The 19,692-nt window shown below is 41.3% G+C and overlaps 1 pseudogene across 1 annotated transcript in view; it reads right to left on the minus strand.

Moving 5' to 3' along the window:
• Nucleotides 1-19,692, minus strand: part of LOC105544733 — a 65,170-nt pseudogene that overhangs the window by 1,098 nt on the left and 44,380 nt on the right. The gene's annotated exons all lie outside the window — the stretch shown is intronic.

Below are 19,692 nucleotides of genomic sequence, written 5' to 3' on the forward strand. Positions count from 1 at the left end.
TCTAAAACACTAATAGGGTTTTATATTTTTCTTTTAAGAGGATAGGATGGATGCTGAATTATGTCAAATATCTTCCTAAGCAGCCAGTAAGATGATGGTATAGTTTTTCTTCTTTAGCCCGTGAATGTCCTAGTGCTGAAGCCGCGTTGGTTCCTAAGGTCAGCCCTGTGTTGGTGCTTTTGCAGATCGGGAAGGGGAAGTTGCTACTGTTGAAAATATTACAGAAAAGGTAGCATGTTTTATAACCTGTGCTCCACCTGCTCTTTTTAACCGTAAATCAAGGAAATTGTCCTCTATCAGTTCATGGGGTGTTTCCTCATTTTTTTTTTTTTTATAGCTACAGAATGTTCCTTTGTGTGGTTGTGCCATAGTTTATTTATTCAACCAGTTCCCTAGTGATAGATATTTGAGGTGTTTCCAGTCTTCTGCTGCAGTAAGTAACCCTATAAATCCATTATTTTGTAGGTGTGTGGATATACTTTAAAATAAATTCCCAGAAATGGGACTGCTGTGTTAGAATGAACTGGAAAGCTTTCAGCCTTTTAGAGATAGATTACTTACAGATAAACTCTGATGGACTCAGATAAACAAGAGTTTAGACAACTTTGCTGTAATATATTCCTATGTTTGATAAAACATATGCAGCCAAGACAGTTGAGCCTGGAATTGTTGCACGTGTGTGTGGGTGTGTGTGAATATGTGTGTGCGTGCTTCTTTCATACCTTTTATGCTTCCTTCTTGATATTCATGCTTTCTCATAGGGATTCACATCCTTCAGTCTCTCATTTTTTTTTAATGCACTTAGATTTTCCAGCACATGATGGAAGCAAGGAAGGTGATAATCATTGTTAGACACTGAGCAGCTTGGGGCCAGACACCTTGGCAGGTGCTCTGAGTATATTATTTCGAACTCTCATTTCAACCACACCAAGAGCTCTTTTGAACTCTTTTTACAAAATGAGAAACCCAGAGCTCAGTTTGCTCAAGGTCCCCAGTTAGAAAGTAGTAAATGCAGAGTTTGAAGCCAAGTCTATCTGCTCCACAGCCATATCCTCTTTATTAGCCACACCTATCCAGGATTTACCCCCAATGTTCCCGTTCCCAGTCATTTCCAGCTAACAATGAGCTGGGAAAGACTGATGCGTGGCGACATGTCCTAATAGTTAAAAACAATACCATTCAGTTTCTGGCTTATTCTTTTAAATAACAGCTCTGTGTTGCTCTTTTTGATGCCAATCAGGTAAAATTAACAAAGACTTGTGGAACATCTGTCAGGTGGAAAGCATGGGGCTACATTCTGTAGGGAATATGGAAGTATAAGTCAAGACTCATGCTGGACAAGCTGAAGCCTAGTCTTGCCAAGCAATATGTACATTGACTGGTTAACCTATAAAGAACCGCTCCCATGGGATAATGCGACCAAACTGACTTCCCAGGGTAGGGACTTATACGTTGTGAAATAAATACAATCAATCAGTCAAGATTAGTTTACTCTTTCTGGGGGCCACACACCACACATCAAATTAAACTCCCTATCTGTAAGCTTATTAAACCTCTAAATCAAGTTGTGGAAAAACCAGCAAAGATTAGAGTATTCATTTCTATTGTGGAGGAATAACTTTGTAAGAACGAAGGCTACAGAAAAAAATGATAAAGAAAAAAATTGATAGATAGCAATGAAAAATTTCAGAAAAGAACTTAAAAATACAGTGGATTAAATGAATCAATGTGATAGCATTACTTTTAAAATAAAGATAATGGTTATGATAGCTTAAGTCAGAGGTGTAAAAAGCTTATTAAAATACATTAAAAAATGAAATCTTGATCCCAAATGATGGCCAAGAAACAAAAAGATGCTCTGCCTAAATGTCCTAGTAAACTTCATGGCTGAAGATAGGATAAATTCAAGAAAGATATAAAGTAAGAAAGTAATGAAAACATCTGCCATGTTCATATACTTTAACCTAGTTATGCTTCCCTTCCCTGGAGAATTCTTTTTTTTTTTTTTTTCTATTTTTTGAGACAGTGTCTTGCTCTGTTGCCCAGGCTGCAGTGCAGTGGCACAATCTTGGCTCACTGTAGCTTCTACCTCTCAGGCTCAAGCGATCCTCCCACCTTAGCCTCCCGAGTAGCTGGTACAACAGGTGCACACCATCATGCCCGGCTAATTTCTGTATTTTTTATAGAGATGAGGTTTTGCCATGTTGCCCAGGCTGGTGCCAAATGCCTGTCCTCAGCCTCCCAAAGTGCTGGGATTATAGATGTGAGCCACCTCGCCTAGTGCTGAGAATTCATTTTAAAGAAATTTTTTTGAGGATAGGAAAGCTAAATATATAAGAAACTTTAACATAATAGGGAAATGGTTAACTAAATTACAGTGTATCTATGCAATGGAACATTATTCAGTCATTAAAATAATCATTGTGAAGGCTTTCAGGCCACAGGTTTATAAAGTAATATTAAATGAAGATATCAGAAATCTACCTACAGAATTATTCTATTTCTGGAACAATAAGTTTTTATGATCAGGGCCTGGAAGTAAACACAGAGAAAAGAAAAAGAATTGTGTTTGGGTGAGAGTAATTGGAATTAAAAAACAGACTTTATTTTGTAGAGTAGTTTCAGGTTCACAGTAAAATTGAGAGGAAGGTACAGAGATTTTCCATTAACCCTCTGCCCTCATATAGGAGGCAGGTGCATAGCCTTCCCCATTATCAACGTCCTTCACCAAAGTTGTATATTTGTTAAAATTGATGAACCTACATTGACACATCATTATCACCCAAAGTCCATTATCACCCAGAGTCCATAGTTTACATGAGGATTCACTCTTGGTGGTGTACATTCTATGGGTTCGGACAAACGTATAATGATATGTATCCACCATTATAATATCATACTAAGTAGTTTCATTGCCCTAAAAATCATCCATACTACACTTATTCATCCCTCCCTCCCTGCTAGTCCCTGACAACAACTAATCTTTTTACTGTCTTCACCTTTTCCAGAAGAATGTTTTATAGTTGGAATGACTGGATGCGATGGCTCATGCCTGTAATCCCAGCACTCTGAGGGGCCAAGGTGGGAGAATCACTTGAGGCCAGGAGTTTGAGACCAGCCTGGCCAACATGGCAAAACCCTGTCTCTACTAAGAATACAAAAATTAGTGGGGTATGGTGGCGCATGCCTGTAATCCCAGCTACTTGGGAGGCTGAGGCATGAGAATCACTTGAACCCAGGAGGCCGAGGTTGTAATGAGCTAAGATCGCACCATTGTACTCCAGCCTGGATGACAGAGGGAAACTCTGTAAAAAAAAAAAAAAAAAAAAAGAACATTATATAGTTGGAATCATAGAGTATGTAGCCTATTAAGATTGGCTTCTTCCACTTAGTAATGCATTTAAGGTGACTTTATGCCTTTTCAAGGCTTGATAGCCTGTTTCTTTTTAGTGCTGAATAATATTCTATTGTCTGGATGTGCCACAGTTTATTTATCCACTCGCCTCCCAAAAGACATCTTGGTTGCTTCCAGGTTTTGGCAATTATGAATGAAGCTGTTATAAACATACATGTGCAGGTGTTTGTGTGGATATGTTTTCAGCTCCTTTCGGTAGATACTGAGGAGTGTGATAGCTGGGTTGAGAATTAATTTTTTAATATGAAATTTTGTTTTTGAACAAAAATGGTTTTCAAGGAATGAAAAGAGGAAAATTGTTGTGCTGGGATCTCTGGGTGTCTCAGCAGGTTATACCAACACTGTCAACACCAGCATCAGACACCCAGCCAGATGTGAGAGTCGAGTTGCCTCCCGAGTAGCTGGGAGCAGACTCAATTGCAGAGTTGGTGTCTTATACTCGTAGAGCTCCTCTATCCTCCTTGAGCCTTCAGCCTCTGTCTCCATGCTTCTCACTCAATGATCTCCTTTGCACAACCTCAGAGCACAACAATGCTTCTGTTCTGCATAGAGCACTCCCCTGTCTGGTTTTTTGTCATCCTTAGCCTTGCCCTTTTTTCCCCAAACGCAGCAGAGCAGTTGGCTGACCTCATCTTCCATGTCCTCTACCCATGGATTTCTGTTATCCCTACTCCCTCATCCCTACAACCCTCAATAGAAGTAATTCCAAATCAGTGAATAAAATAACTGGACTTTGTCATATAGAGGGTAATCCCCCAATAAACAGGATGCTGTATTAAACTCTTTCAAAAGAGTAAATGAGTTACCTTTTATATGACCAAATTGCTTTCTAAAAGGACTAATCCAAGTTAAAGTGCAAATTTAAAAGCCTCTGAATAAAGCCTAAGAGAAAAGTACACGGCATGGACAATTGACAAATATAATCCAAGAGCAGGAAGTAACCAGATATGAATTGTGAGATGCCGGGAATTCTCCCGTAGTTGGTGCCAAACATACTCAGTCAATTTGATACTGTCTGTACAAACGAAAGGGCACAGAAGGGAGCAGTAATATAACACAGGGTGCGATCCAGGAAAATATCTTATTTATAGAAGAGCAGGGCTGTAAGGGACTGAGAGCATACAGGGCCACCCTAGTCTTACAGATGAGCAAATTCAGGGAAGCCAGGGCCCCACCCAAGATCGAATCTGAACCTCTGCCACCTAGTTCAGCACTCTTTACCCATTTAGAAGGCATTCTGAAGTGATTTTGAAAAAATCTTTATTAATTTCTTTTTTGCAAAGTTAAAATATTTACGTTTAAAATATATATATGTTTGTATACTGAAAAACCTCTCTCCTGCCTCTTTTTTTTTTCTTTTCTTTTCTTTTTAAATTGAGACGGAGTCTCACTCTTTCACTCAGGCTGGAGTACAGTGGTGTGATCTTGGCTTACTGCAACCTCCACTACCCAGGTTCAAGCGATCCTCGTGCCTTAGTCTCCCAAGTAGCTGGGACTACAGGTGCATGCCACCACTCCCAGCCAATTTTTTTGCACTTTTAGTAGAGATGGGGTTTCACCACGTTGGCCAGGCTGGTCTCAAACTCTTGACCTCAGGTGATCCACCCGCCTCGGCCTCCCAAAGTGCTGAGATTACAGCCATGAGCCACTGTGCCCAGCCTGCCTTGCTTACTAATTTCTTCTGTACACTTCTAGTGTTTCTTTGTGAAAATACAATCAAATATAAAAATGTGGGAAGGGGGTGAAGGATTAAAAAAAAACTACAAATTGGATTCAGTGTATACTGCTCAGGTGATGGGTACACCAAAATCTCACAAATCACCACTAAAGAACTTACTCATGTAACCAAACACCATCTGTTCCCCAAAAACCAATGGAAATAAAAAATATTTTTAGAAAAGAAAGAAAAAATTAAAATGTTAAAATGCATTCTTATTTCCATTATTTTTTACATAAACAATATATCAAGGAGATCCTTCCACATCAATGCATAAAAAGTGTCCTTGTTCTGTTTTAAGGTATTGTGTTGTAAGGCTGCATCACAGTATATTTAACTAATCTCTATTTATGGTGCCTGGGGCTATTTCTAATATTTTGCTGTTACAACCTGTGGTGCCATAACTAACTTTGTACATACGTCACCTCATAAGAATGTATATCTGTGGATTCCCAGAAATGGATTTGCAAGGTCAAAGAGTAATTGCGTGTGTACTTCTGATGAATATTACCAAAATACTTTCCAAAGGCCTGTACCATTTTGCATTTTCATGAACAGAGTAGAAGTGTGCCTGTCTCCCCACAGCTAGAGTAAGCCCTTGTTGGAGATCTGTCTTCCCAGGTTATAGTCTGCTTGGACTAAGATTCAATTCTTTCATCTGTTGAGTACATACTGGGGGGCATTAGTCCTGAGGCGTGCTGGGTGACATGGAAAACCAGCATTGACTCAAGAACTTGGCACGGCTAGAGCTCAATGTATAGTCCAGAGTATCAGTGTCTGTAACCCCAGATTAGCTCTTTCTTGCACTACTCTTTGAGAGGCGGTTGCTTAGAATAGCCTCGAATGTTGGGCAATCAGGTGATCAACTCTAATTTTATCCTCAAAGTAATCCTGGGGAAGTGAGGGGGCAGTTATGACTTCCACTTGATAGATGAAGAAGCTGGGGCAGAGAGGGAAGAGATAGCACCGTCTTACTGCCCTCTTCCTCTTCTGAGATGAGCCCCAGTTGTAAGATTGGCGTCTTGATGAACTGGAGAGCATTTTGAGAGGGCAACACTTTGAGGTGGGGTTGCCTCCTGCTGGGGAGGTGCAGGTCATTCAGAGGGAGTAGAGAGCAGCACATTGAAGGCTGCTCCAGGCTCTGGGCTTTAGACAGAAGAAAGAAACAATCTTTAGTTCAACTTTGATCCCTGGTTTACTTGTGTTCTTGATGTTCCTTTGGGCCAGCGACTGGACCTCATTCATCTTCATACCTGGAACCTCTAGGATTAGCCGGGCCAAGGCAGGAGTACAAACAGAGGATCCCAGCCCCCGGTATTCCCCCTTCTCTTCCTGGCCCTGGCTCCATCCTGCATCTCAAAAAGCCCTGTGCACTGCCCTCAGCCACGCCTCAGGCCTGGGAGTTCACTCACAGGCAGCAAGGTCCCCTCTTCAGACCCAGAGAAGCTGCTTGTCCAGGCCCTGGAATCAGGATAAGGACTGTTTGGACAGGAAATTCCAGGGTCCCAGTTACCTGCAATATGACCCAGAAGGAAGTTTGGACTCCCGATGGGCACATCCCTTAGGGACCATAGATTTCCCCAAAGAAGAACCCTCTAAAACATAGGTCCTAGGTCTAAGGGTGATTCTATGGGAAAGAATCCAGTTAAATCATCAATCCAAAGGGACTAGGCAGAGCTGGAAAATCAAGATACAAAAAAGCTAGAAGCAAGTCAGAGAAATCTGTTCATAAGAAGGTTTTAAATGGAGAGAAAGGAAGCAGAGGTTGTAGGAGCCTCATAGAAAGAAAATATAAGTATGATACATATTATGGGATGGGATGGCCCAGGGATGGGCAGGGATGGAGCTGTCATAGAGTTGGGGTACATTGTCATATAGATGTGCATGGAGCTGGCTGTCAGGGGGAGCTATCCTTTTCCAGACAGCAATGCTTGTCTTCTGTTTTCTACTTAGAAGGCAGAGGTATCTGTAGACTCAGTCACAAAAAGTCCTTCCCAGCCTGGTTGTCAGGCCATTTTACTCCACCCAGATTCAGGGGCCCTGCCTCAAAGGATATCTGGTTAGGTTTGTTGAAACAGAACCTTAGCACAAAGGCCCTACTGTAATACGAGTCATGCCAAATCCATATCCACTGAGGGGTTCCTTACAAATGTAACTAAGTACAAATACCTCCAAGAAAGTCATGCCATGGTGAGTTTTCCTTTGACTATCAGTCCTTCCCACTTGACAATGTATTCAATTTCTTCTCTTCTCTCAGGTATCCTAAAACATCCCTGTTGTTATTTCCACTTCAGAGGGTCAGAGCCCCCACCAGCAAACCAATGCCCAATTAATAAGCAGTAGTAATACCAGGTTTCACTGTATTTGGTCAAATTTGCATAAGCTCCATTTTGCTTTCTCACAGAATCACAGGCACCTGAAGTTTGAGGGATTATTATTATTATTTTTTTGTAGAGATGGCGTCTCACCATGTTGCCCAGCCTAGTCCCTAACTCCTGGCCTCATGTGATCCTGTTGCCTTGGCCTCCCAAAGTATTGGGACTACAGGTGTGAGCCACTGTGCCCTGTCTTACTGAAGGAGTTTAAAGCCTGGTGCTTTAATGCTGTCAATAACTGAGGTAACTTACAAGGTAGCCAAGTTTACCTTTGAGCCACGCTGACTTCCAAAGGGTCTTCTTTAGGTTCAGCTGAAATCTGTCTTTTCCAATTTTCCAAACATTTGTCCTCATGTCACCCTTTGGGGTACATACAGAATATCTCCAGCTCCTTTCCCAGTTGACCCAGACTGTGGTTCACTTTACTACCATAACCCATCTGAGTCACCTCTGTGGATCAGATACCTCCTAGGTTTTCAGTCATCCTCCACATGATACGGTTTCAGGAACTATCCCCTACACCCACATGCTGAGTTTGCAATGCCTCAGGGGGACCTCCAAGTGAAGATGCCACATAGGCTGTTGGATAAATCTGACGTTCAGAGGGAGGACTAAGATAATGGCTATAGATTTGAGAATCCTTAGCTCATGTTGGAGGTGGTTGAAGGTAGTTGAGGTCACCTATGGAAACTGTAAGATGAAGAGAGGGTGGAACCTGGGGGAAGATGGATTGTTCAAGGGTAGGTAGAGGAAGATAGAGGAGCACACAAGAGACATAGAGAAGGAGCTGTCAGAGAGGCAGGGGAATGACCAAGAGAATGTTACCATAGAAACTCAGGGAGGAGAGTGTTCAAAATAGGGATAGCGGTGATGTCTAATATAGCGGAGGCCCAGGCATTTGTCAGCTTCTCAGGAGAAGTGAGAATGAGAACTCGAGAACATAGGGCTGAGGAGAGAATGGGAGGGGAGAAGTGGAGGCAGGGAATGAAGACAACTTTTTGAGATGCTAGCTGGGAAGGTGGAGTCAAAGGAGTGCCATTTGTGATCAGGGTGGGAGAGACCTGATCTTGTTTCAATGCTAATGGAAGGGGCCAGGAGGAGGATGAGGTGGAAGATATGCAGAGAGTGGGTGGAAGATATGCGGAGAGTGGGAAGAACACCACGGCTAAGGTGGTCTTGAGGAAGAGCACTGCGGGCACGAAAGGACAGTGGAGGAAATTATTCTTAAATAATCTTAAATAATCTTCAGAGAGAACAGATGATTCACAGAGCGGGAGGAAAAGCATGTGGATGGGCTTCAGAGCAGACATCTCTGAATGAATGTAGGGGTAGGGTGGAGGGCAAGATGCCCAGTTTTGCCTTGACGTAGTAGATGAGGTCATCTGTTGCCAGTAAAGGGAGCAATGGTAGAGTAAGGGTCTGAGAATAAATACCACATTTTGGAATAGATTCCCCTGCTCCTCACTAAATGATATGTCTCCTGCCTGACCCTGAGTAGCACCATGGCTCCTGCTGCCCCCCACCCCATCCATGGCATTGGATCCAACCCTTGGCCTGAATGGGACCTCAGTTTATTATCTTCAGTCTTGCAGGCTAGATTGCTGATTAGTACTCTTGTTGTCCAAACTCTTCTCTTAGATAAGACAGAGCCTGGGGATGTGGGAGGGATTCTTCCAAGTGCTTTAGAAGTATTAAATCATTTATTCCTCAAGCAATCATACAAAGTAGGCACTAGTGTTATCTCCATAAAAAAACTGAGGCACAGAGAGGGTAAGTAACTTGCTCAAGGTCCTTCAGTTGGAAGAGCAGAGCTAGGATTCAAATCTCAGGCACTGGTTCCAGAGACCATGTTCTTAACTTTCTTTAGTAAGAGAAAGTGAAGGTAACATGCAGAACAAAGGACAGAAGAAAGGTGAAGAGACAGTTCTAATGGTGTTTCAGTTCCTGGTTCTAGTACTTGAGGTCTCTGGAGATTTCCTGGTTCCTGCTTTCTTGAAGCTTAATTCTTCAGTTATTCCTTTGATGCTGTGAGACACCCCAGTGTCATTCTAGTAAAACATGAAATTGGAGAGATTCAGCTGGAGGTTCTGAATCATTCCTGGGACACTCAGCCTTCAGCAGCCCCTGATATTTGGAGATCTCTGATGGGTGGGGTATGGCTTAGCCAGAGGGGAATGTGTAGTACCCCAGCTGCCTTGCTTGTGGGACAGGATGAGGCTGTTGAGTTTACTGAGCTGGACCGGGCACGGGGGTGTCAGCTGCACTGGTCTCCATTGTTCTGGCCTTGCCTTTACTGGATTCCCCCACACTCCATCCTATTGAGGTGATCGCTGGTTCACCAGCAGCCTGTCTGAGATGGGACACTGTTTATCAGTTCCTTCTGGGTTTCCCTTCCTTCTTTACCCAGGCTGGGACCCACTGGCTATTTCACCTACATTCTCATCAGTGACTCCCACCTTGCTCTCCCTGCACACCTGTCAGGCCATCTCCCAGTCCTGAATCAGCCCTGCCATTTATTTTCTCCAGTTGAACTCAGTTGGAAAAAATTCCACAGCCAGGTTGACTGGTTCCAGAACAAATTTATGATTTCCAACCTCAGCTGTGTTTGCAATGCTGCTAAAAACATCTTTTCATTCAGTCAGTACTTTCCAGATACCCCATGTCAGTTGCTCTGAGCTCTCGCCTTGCTCTGTGAGTCCCTCCCCCAACCTCAGCACCTCTCACTGTTTGTAACCTCTATCTTCACAGCTAGGGGCAGGGGTGAGATGCATATTGACTGAGTAGTTGGTGAAGTGGTACATGCTGTGCCCAAAGTACGAAAAGAAATGAAATTGGAGGATCCTCATATCACATTATGAAATCTGTGTCACTTGTTTCAGTTCAGAGATATGCAAAGTCACTGAAAAGAAGCAAGTTGGATCCCAGGCCTGGAGAATGGCTTTAACCTATCTAAAAAGAATGTGTCCATTTACAAGTGCCTTGGGCAGCCTGGAAGCCCAGGAAAAAGGTAATCCCAGAGGTCAACCATTACAGCCACTGAACAATTGCAATTGATCACACATACACTCATGGAGTTCCAGTGGGACCCCATGAGAAGGGCATTGTGGTAAACTTGAGCCTCATAATGCCGCAGCTGTAGCAATTGGGGAACACTGAAATCTCTCCATGGCTCTTCCGAGCCTCTCAAAAACATTTAATACAATCATCAGGATTAGGGACTTGACAGCCAGGAGGTAAGTTTGGCAGCTCTGAGGCATTTGCTTTTAACAAGCTCTCATGATGATGTCAACTCCCCAGTTTATATCTCTAGCCCTCTTACTTGAACTTCAGACTAATGAGAGCTGTTTATGGAACATCTGCTCTTGAGTGTTGAAGTGACATCTCAAATTCAAGATAACGAAAACTTAACTCCTTCCTCTGCCCTGAAACCTGTTCTATCTGCAGTTATCTCCATTCAGTTCATGTTTATGGTACAGCTAAAATTGTTCATCAGCATCTAATGAAGCAACGAAGCAACTTTGTCAATCAGAAACTGTTGTTTTAGTTTCTTTTTTTTCCATAAACTTAGTCTATGCTAGTTCTTTGGTTACTAGTGGACCTTGAACTCTTCCTGGGCATCTCCAGACCTGGTCTCTCATCAAAAGGCTGGTCTCATCTAATTAGGGCCTGAGGACTGCAGGGGAAGGAAGATCAAGGGGAATCCTAGAAACCTGGATTCCGTTCAGGCAGGAAAGCAGATTGATGATCAATGGCCTGGGTTCACACCCTAGCTTTGCCACTTACTGCTTGTGAGACTAGGGAAGTTACTTACTTTCCAGAAGATTCATAGATCAACCTAGGGGAGGGGGTGTTGACTAAATGAGAATATGTATAGTCACTGATGCATAGTAAAAGCTCAGTTAACTACTGGTAGTAATGCTTTATCTTAGGATATTCTGAGCTAGAAATAAAGTAAAAAATGAAATTGATTTGGGAGCCTAAATAAATTATCCTGAAATACATAAAGAGAAACATGTAAGATACTCATTGAAAAGTTGAAATGGAAAAGGGTCATTTTCCCATAGATATTGGTGGTTCATTTCATAATTCTTTCTGAATTAATCCTTTAATTCAGCATGTATTTATTGAGCATTTACTATATGTTAGGCGTTGCTCTAAATGCTGAAGAAAAATTGGTGAGCAAAACAGGTGAAAATCCCTACATTTCTGAAGCTAACCTTCTACTGGGGGGTCATATATTGAACAAAATAAATAATATTACAGGTTGGAGGAAAGGAGATGATTCATTTGGAGTTTTTAAGTAGAGTGATGTGGGACCATGACATCATCTTCTGAGCTGGGAGAAGATACAAAAAAAATCTTAAAATATAGTCCCAGCCCTCCAGAAATGCACATTTTGGTTAAGGAAACAAGACAGCATTCACATGCCAATTTTGGTGGTAGAACAAACAAGGCATTACTATGTACATGGAAACAAGCAATGTTCTAGAAGGTCAGATAAGCTGGGGAGCAGGAAGGGATGTAGCTCAAGGACTTGTTGGCAGGAGTGGTCTGGAAAAGTCTCCTGAAGGGAGTGGAACTTAGCCGGGAAATAGTGAAGCAAGTTTTCTTCCATCCTTCCCTCCCATTAGCTGCTGGGAAGCAGTTTGTGTTGCAATGGGTCAAAATGAAACACTAATCTTGGCCTTTTCCAGGAAGAGGCTGTCATGGGGAGATGCTGTAACAGGTGCAGAAAAATAATCGCAATAGCTTCAGTGGACCCCCACACGCCCTGGTCAAATTGGCTGGAGAGGAAACAAGTCTTTCAGGTCAAGCTCAGGCTTTGGACTCAGTAGGAACCAACTCCTGCAGACTCAGTAACACCTTCTACTTCCAAATCTTTGTAGCATGAAAATCCAAGGGGGCCACAGATTGCCCTGTTAACCACCAGGAGCTGCCAATAGGAGGGTCCTCCTGCATCTCTTTCTTAAGGCTTTGAGTTTGTACCTGTACTCTAGAGATGCAGCCAAGCCCCACTTGTGGTCTGTGTTAGAGAAGCCCCAAAGAACACAGACATGAACCTTGGGGATGGTAGCCAGGTGCAAAGTATGGCTTGAGAAGATTGAGTTCCTAGTACCCATTTTAGATTAGACTGCACAGGGGAGAAGGCAGGTAGGATGTGTGAATCAGGAAATAGATTGGTTCTTTGGGCCTAAATGAGTGTCAAATCTCCAAAGAGTCAAGTACATTAAATTCATTAAATTCATGAGGTAGGTGCTAAGTTTTTCTAACAAGTAGATGTTTGAATAATTGAGGCCTTATATGAGTCACTAGAGTGGACTGGGTGTGGAGAGGGGCAGAATTATTGATCTCCTTTTCCTCATTCTCCATGTAGAATTGCTACTAGAGTCTTACCTTTATTTTCTCATGGCTATTTGGCCTTCAACTTGAAATAGCATCTAGTATGACTCATAGGTTGGATAAAGATGTCAGCCCTGGTAAAATATTGCAGTTACTTTGAAAAAAAGTTGGAGTTCTCATCTAGGATCCCTTCTTACCAGCTGTGTGGCCTTGAACAAATTGATGCACGTCTCTCAGGCTGTTTTCTTATCTGCACAATTGGCTAGTGTAAACTTCATGAGGCTATTATAAGGATCAAATTAGATAATGCATATAGAGTATAGCACCTGGCTCAATAATTGTTTATTGTTATTACTTTTATTATCTAACCAATTGGAAATGAGGAAAAGTAATTATTAGGGGACAAATATTGTATAACGAGCCAACACAAGAGTAAGTGGAAACTGTAACTTGCCTACCAATGCGGGCGGGATTCACACTTAGCCAGACGTCTCCAATAATGTTCCCAACACTAGCAGAGCCCCAGTTGCCTTCTGAATGATCACTGGATTTGTCCCTTCCTATCTTCTCTCCTTCTCCAAGTCCAGCCCCATAATCCTGACCTTCATTTCTGCTAGCCCTGGAGTCCTATGATTTGCCCTGCTCTTCTTCTGTTCCTCCTAACACTGCAGATATTTTTGTTCTCCTATGCGTTTGGTCCTCCTCCTGCCCCTCAATCCAAGGGTCCATCAGTTTCATGCAAATTAGGATCATATTCTCTTCATGACCACTCACCCTAGAAGGGCAAAGCTTGCAAATGTGCAGATGGGTTTGGCGTGATGTCAGGATGGACAGAGAAGTGCATTTATTCAGTCCAACATTTTCTAAATACAAATTACATTTTTTAAAAAAGGAAATTAAAATAACAATTAGATACCATTTCCCCATGGCAAAGGCAAGAAAAGAATGACCGTATACCCTGAGTAGGTGAGGAATATAATTTGATAACATCTTTCTGGAGAGCAATTAGGCAATGTATTTCAAAAGTGTTAACATTTTCACATTTTCTTTATCCTAGCAATTCCACTCTTAGGAATTTAATTGAGAATAAGAACAAAGATTTACAAGCTTGTTCATCACAGTAACTGCTTGGAAATAGTGAAAAAATTGCAAATGATCTAAGTATTCAAAAATAGGGGATTGGTTGAGTAAGTAGAGACATCCCTGTACAGGTTTACTCTGTAGCCATAATGGATAATATTGAGAAATCTATTTATGGTCAGTGAAAGATGTTGACATATGTTATCATATAAAAAACAGATTATAAAGCACTATGTACAGTATTTTACAATGAGTATTTAAAAAAATTTTATTTTTGTAGAAACAGGGTCTTGTTCTATCACTCAGGCTAGAGTGCAGTGGCACAATAATAGCTCACTGATGCCTCTGACTCATGGGCTCAGGTGATCCTCCTGCCTCAGCCTCCTGAGTAGCTAGGACTACAGATGTGTGTCACCATGCCCAGCTAATTTTTAATTTTTTTGTAGAGATGGGATCTTGCTATTGTTGTCCAGGCTGGTCTTGAACTCCTGGCCTCAGGCAATCCTCCTGCCTCAGCCTCCCAAAAGCACTGGGATTATAGGTGTGAGCCACTGGGCCTGGCCATATTTGCACATTTATAAAGTTTCAAAAGATATGTATCAATTTATACACTAGTATCTTGGTGTTTGGGGGTTACAAATTATTCTCTATTTTCTTTTTGCTTTTGTATATTTTCTGATTCCATTATGGTTAATGTGAATTAGTCATGTAATTACAAGCCATTTTAATTTGCATTAAATTACTAGTAACACATTTTAGGCTTTGGGAATTCAGAAAATGAATAAGAGAAGGAGAAATTACAGTTATTGAATTTTTTTAACATTTTAGGCAATGAACTGAATCCTTTGCATAATTTAATTCATTTAATTTTTACCATAATTGCATAGGATATTATGTTTCCAGTTTACAGATAAGGGAACTGAGGCTCATAGGTTAGAAACTAGCCTGAGATTGTACATTCAGTGGGATTTGAAACTAGATCTGACTCCAAAGAACTTATCGTTATTCATACAGGTTTAAAATTTTTCCATGACTCCACAGGAGCTTGCAGTATTAGAGGGGCTCAGAACCCACAAACCCAAAGACTTCAGGTCCAGGCAGATCCAGATCAGTGGCTCATGAGTGAGACAAACATAGGGTCATGGAGATGCATAAAGGGGAGATCTGGCTGCATAATCAGGGAGGGAGATCTGATGTGAACTTGATATCAGATTTCAGGAATCAGCAATTGAAGCTAGAGCTTTTCCCGAAAGCCAAAGAATGTGGGTGCAGTGGCAAGGAGGAAGAGTAGGGACAGACGGGTTGTCTGGAGTAGAGGTGGGGAAGTTTCTGACACAGGCAGTACTGGACTAGGTTGCCTGTATGAGGTTTGCTGACTCATATTTCACGGTTAATCTCTTTGCATTTATTTATTTTATAGCATTACCACTTTTGTGTCATTGATTTTCACTTCTGAGTTTGCCTATTTGTTTGAAATCTCTTCATTTCATTTCTATTAGTTTTTATACTCCACTGAGCACTTCTCAGTGAGTGAGCGTTTTCACTTCACACTCATCAAGGAGCCAAATGATGAGAGGAGACACCCTAACTGCAGGGATTAGGTAGCAGGCTTCACAGGCAGTGACCAAGCAGGATCCCTGGTAAGCCACTCCCTCTCCTCTGCTACCTGGAAGCAGAACAAGGCTGGATCTCACCCCTCTGCTACCTATATTTAACTAACTAGAAAGTCATATGGGTTATATTTTAAAATATATTTTAAAAATAAGTATCTGACAAATAAATGCATTTCATGATCCTAGATTGGATTCTGGGTTGGAAAAAAATTACTATAAAGTACATTAGCAAACTTTGAATGTAGACTATATATTATATAATAGTTTGTTATCAATGCTAAATTTTCCAAATTTGTTAATTATACTGTAGTTATGTAAAAGGATCCTTGTTCTTAAAAAACAGATGCTGAAGTATTTGGGGTTAAGGAGCATGATGTCAGCAACCTACTCTTTTTTTTTTTTTTTTTTTTTTTGAGATGGAGTCTTGCTCTGTCGCCCAGGCTGGAGTGCAGTGGCGCTATCCCAGCTCACTGCAAGCTCCGCCTCCTGGGTTCACGCCATGCTCCTGCCTCAGCCTCCCGAGTAGCTGGGACTACAGAAACCCGCCACAAAGCCCGACTATTTTTTGTATTTTTAGTAGAGACGGGGTTTCACCGTGTTAGCCAGGATGGTCTCAATCTCCTGACCTCGTGATCCACCCGCCTCGGCCTCCCAAAGTGCTGGGATTATAGGCGTGAGCCACCACAGCTGGCCAGCAACCTACTCTTAAATGGTTAGGCAAAACCAACAATAATGTGTGCATGTGTGCAGATTATCTATCTATCTATCTATCTATCTATCTATCTATCTATCTATCTATCTATCCATCCAACTATCTAGAGAGAAATAAAACAAATGAGACAAAATATTAACAATTTGTAAATCTAGGTTAAATGTATGTAAAAGTTCACTGTACTATTCTTGCAGCTTTTATGAAAGTTTTATTTTTTTAAAAAAAAAGTTAATAATTTCTCTAGAAGACTTCTGCTTCTGGCCAAGATGGAGTAATAGGTTCAGATTTGCCCTCTTGCCTGAAACAATAACAACACCACCAAACACAATAAAGATATATGAAAGAGTGGTTTTCAAGACATGGACATCAGGTAACAAACGACAGTGATTCCTGGGAGGTGAGGAGAGTTTTACAACTGCTCCAGCTTACAGGCCTGAAGAAGTTCCTAGGCCACAGTTCAGGAAGGTGGAACCCAGGTGGAGCCTGGAAAATGCTCTGAGTTGAGGAAACAGAGATAAGAGTCTGGAGAGACCAAAGCAACTAGAGTTTGCAGGATAGATGATGGAGAGGAGAGAGGTGCACAGAAAGAGCCCAGGAGATCCTCAGGGGTCTCCTCAAGATTGGTTCAACTAAGTATCAATCAGCACATGTGTGTGAGGAAACCACCTGTGAGGATTAGAAGCAACGCTGTTCAGTGCTCACACAGGGCTGAGAATAGTGCCAGTTCCCACCTGCCGGACTGGAAAGTCCCATGATTCCTGGAGCACTCAGTAGTTTATACAGAAGGGCGTTGCCTCAGAAGTGGGCAATAATAGCCCTAGACTGAGCACTTCTCAGCACCCTTGAAAAAAAAATCATAAAATCAAAACCTGAGGATCCAACTGTTTCCAAGTAGTTTAACTTATCCCAGAGCAAAGTTCAAAAATATGTATAGGAATCCAAAAATATTTAACACCCAACAAAGTACATTTACAATGTCTAGCATCTAAGCAAAAATTACCAGGTATGTGAAGAAGTAAAAAAATATGACCCATATAAAAAAGGAGTCTAGGTTTTTTCCCTCACCCAGCTGTAATGAGGTACCCCCACCCTTCCTTGCTGACATGATGTGCCCTGTAATGACCTTCTCAATGATTATGTCAGTGAAGTCCATGTGGGAACCTGGAATTCTCACCCTCACCAGCAGTAATGAGACACCCTACCCCAGTGGAGTGTCCACGGAGGCCAAGTGAGGACTGTGGACTTACACAACCACCTGGCAATTATGAAGCAGCAACCCCCTTTCCTGACTGGCACAGTGTCAGACAGGGCCTGCTAAAACAGGAAATTTAAATGAGATCTAAAGTCTTACATAATTCCCCCAAAGCCCACGAATTAATAGAAAATCACTCATCATGTCAAGAACCAGGAAAATCTCAACTTGAATGAGAAAAGACAACAGATGCCAATGTTGAGATGACACAGATGTTGACAAAAATTAAAAAAAAAACCATTATAAAAATGCTTCGATGAGCAGTTATAAACATGCTTAAAACAAATTAAAAAATAGAATGTCTCAGCAGGGAAACACAAGATATAAAGAGGAGTCAAATAGGCTGGGTGTGGTTGTTCACCCCATTAATACTAGCACTTTGGGGTGCCGAGGTGGGAGGATCGCTTGAGCCCAGGAGTTTGAGACCAGCCTGGGAAACATGACAAATTCCCGTCTCTACAAAAAATACAAAAAGAGCTGGTGTGGTGGTGCGTGCCTGTAGTCCCAGCTAACTCAGGAGGATGAGGTGGGAGGTTGGCTTGAGCCAGGTGGCAGAGGTTGTGGTGAGCTGTGATTGCATCATTTAAGAAGCTAATGAACCTCAAACAGAATAAACTGAAAAGAAATCCATGCCAAGGCACATCATAATCAAACTTCTGCAAAACTAAGACAAGAGACAGAATGAGAGAAATGACACCTTGCATAGAGAGGGAAAATAATTTGAATGACAGAAATTTCTCATCAGAAACTGTGGAGGCCAGAAGGAAGCATCACACATTTTTCAAGTCCTGAATGAAAAGAACTGTCAGCCCAGAATCCTATATTCAGTGAAAATGTCATTCAGGAATAAAGGGGAGATTGCCTAGCTGTATTAAAACATTATAATTTAACCTAATGTAATTTTCTAGGCAGTTTTAGTCAGGTTTTTACTACTGTCTGATGTTCAAGATAGAAAAAGTTATTTTACAAGCAAGCTGAATACAAAATAATGGAAATAGTTTGTAAAACCAGTATATATTTTATGCCTACATTGCACATGTTAAAGCACTCCATTATAATATTCAATTACAGTATATAATCTACTGTTTTTGAACAGTTTTGTTCAGCATTTGGCTATTTTAAAAAAATTTATAAAGAGATTTATTTCTTCCAGTTCTGGAGGCAGGAAAGTCCAAGGTTGAGGAGTTCACATCTGGTGAGGGCCTTCTTGCTGTGTCATCCCATGGCAGAAGGTGGAAAAGTAAGAGAGCATGTGTGTATATGTGTGAGGGGGTGGAAAAGAGCGAGAAGGAGAAAAAGAGAGAGAGAAGTAAGAAGACGAAAATCATCCTTTTATCAGGAACCCTGTTTTATTTGGGAAACATAACAGCATTAATCCGTTCATGAAGGCAGAGGCCTCATGACCGAACCACCTCTTAAAGGTCCTACCTCGCAACACGGTTGCATTGTGAATTAAGTTTCCAACAATATTTGGCTCTTAAGTAGATTTTTGTTGTTGTTTCCATTTAGAATTTCTTTTCTAGAGCTTGCTTTAATTTTATTCATTCAAAACTTTGAACTTTCTTTCTTTTCCTATATTTATTTCCTTTTTAGGTTATGAAGCTTTTTGAGGCAGAACCAAGCACAATTCTTGGATCTAAATAAGCATTTGATTTAAATTATCTTTGAGCTTTTAATAACTTAGTGAACATTCTAGCTATTCTATGGGAAATGCTTGAGTTTTTCATTTGCTTATATTTTCTGTATCAATTTTGTGTCTTTGGGGAAGTAAAGGACACAAAGTATGGAATACTTTAATAAGACAGTGAATTAAATCTATTCCTCTGATTTAACCATGAAAAAAGTCGATAATAAGAAAACAATCTCCCCTTCCCCAAATAGTACAACTATTTGAACAGCTATTCAACCAAAGACAATATATGGATTGGCGATAAGAGGATGCTCAACGTCATTCATTAGGGAAATACAAACTAAAGCCACAATGAAATATTACTGATTACCTATTAGAATGATTAAAATAAAAAATAATGACCATATCGGCCAGGCATGGTGGTTCATGCCTGTAATCCCAGCACTTTGGGAGGCAGAGATGGGCAGATCATGAGGTCAGGAGATTGAGACCATCCTGGCTAACACAATGAAACCCTGTCTCTACTAAAAATACAAAAAAATTTAGCTAGGCCTGTTG

This window comes from Mandrillus leucophaeus, unplaced genomic scaffold (assembly GCF_000951045.1).
Source record: "Mandrillus leucophaeus isolate KB7577 unplaced genomic scaffold, Mleu.le_1.0 Scaffold1083, whole genome shotgun sequence".
Lineage (NCBI taxonomy): Eukaryota > Metazoa > Chordata > Mammalia > Primates > Cercopithecidae > Mandrillus > Mandrillus leucophaeus.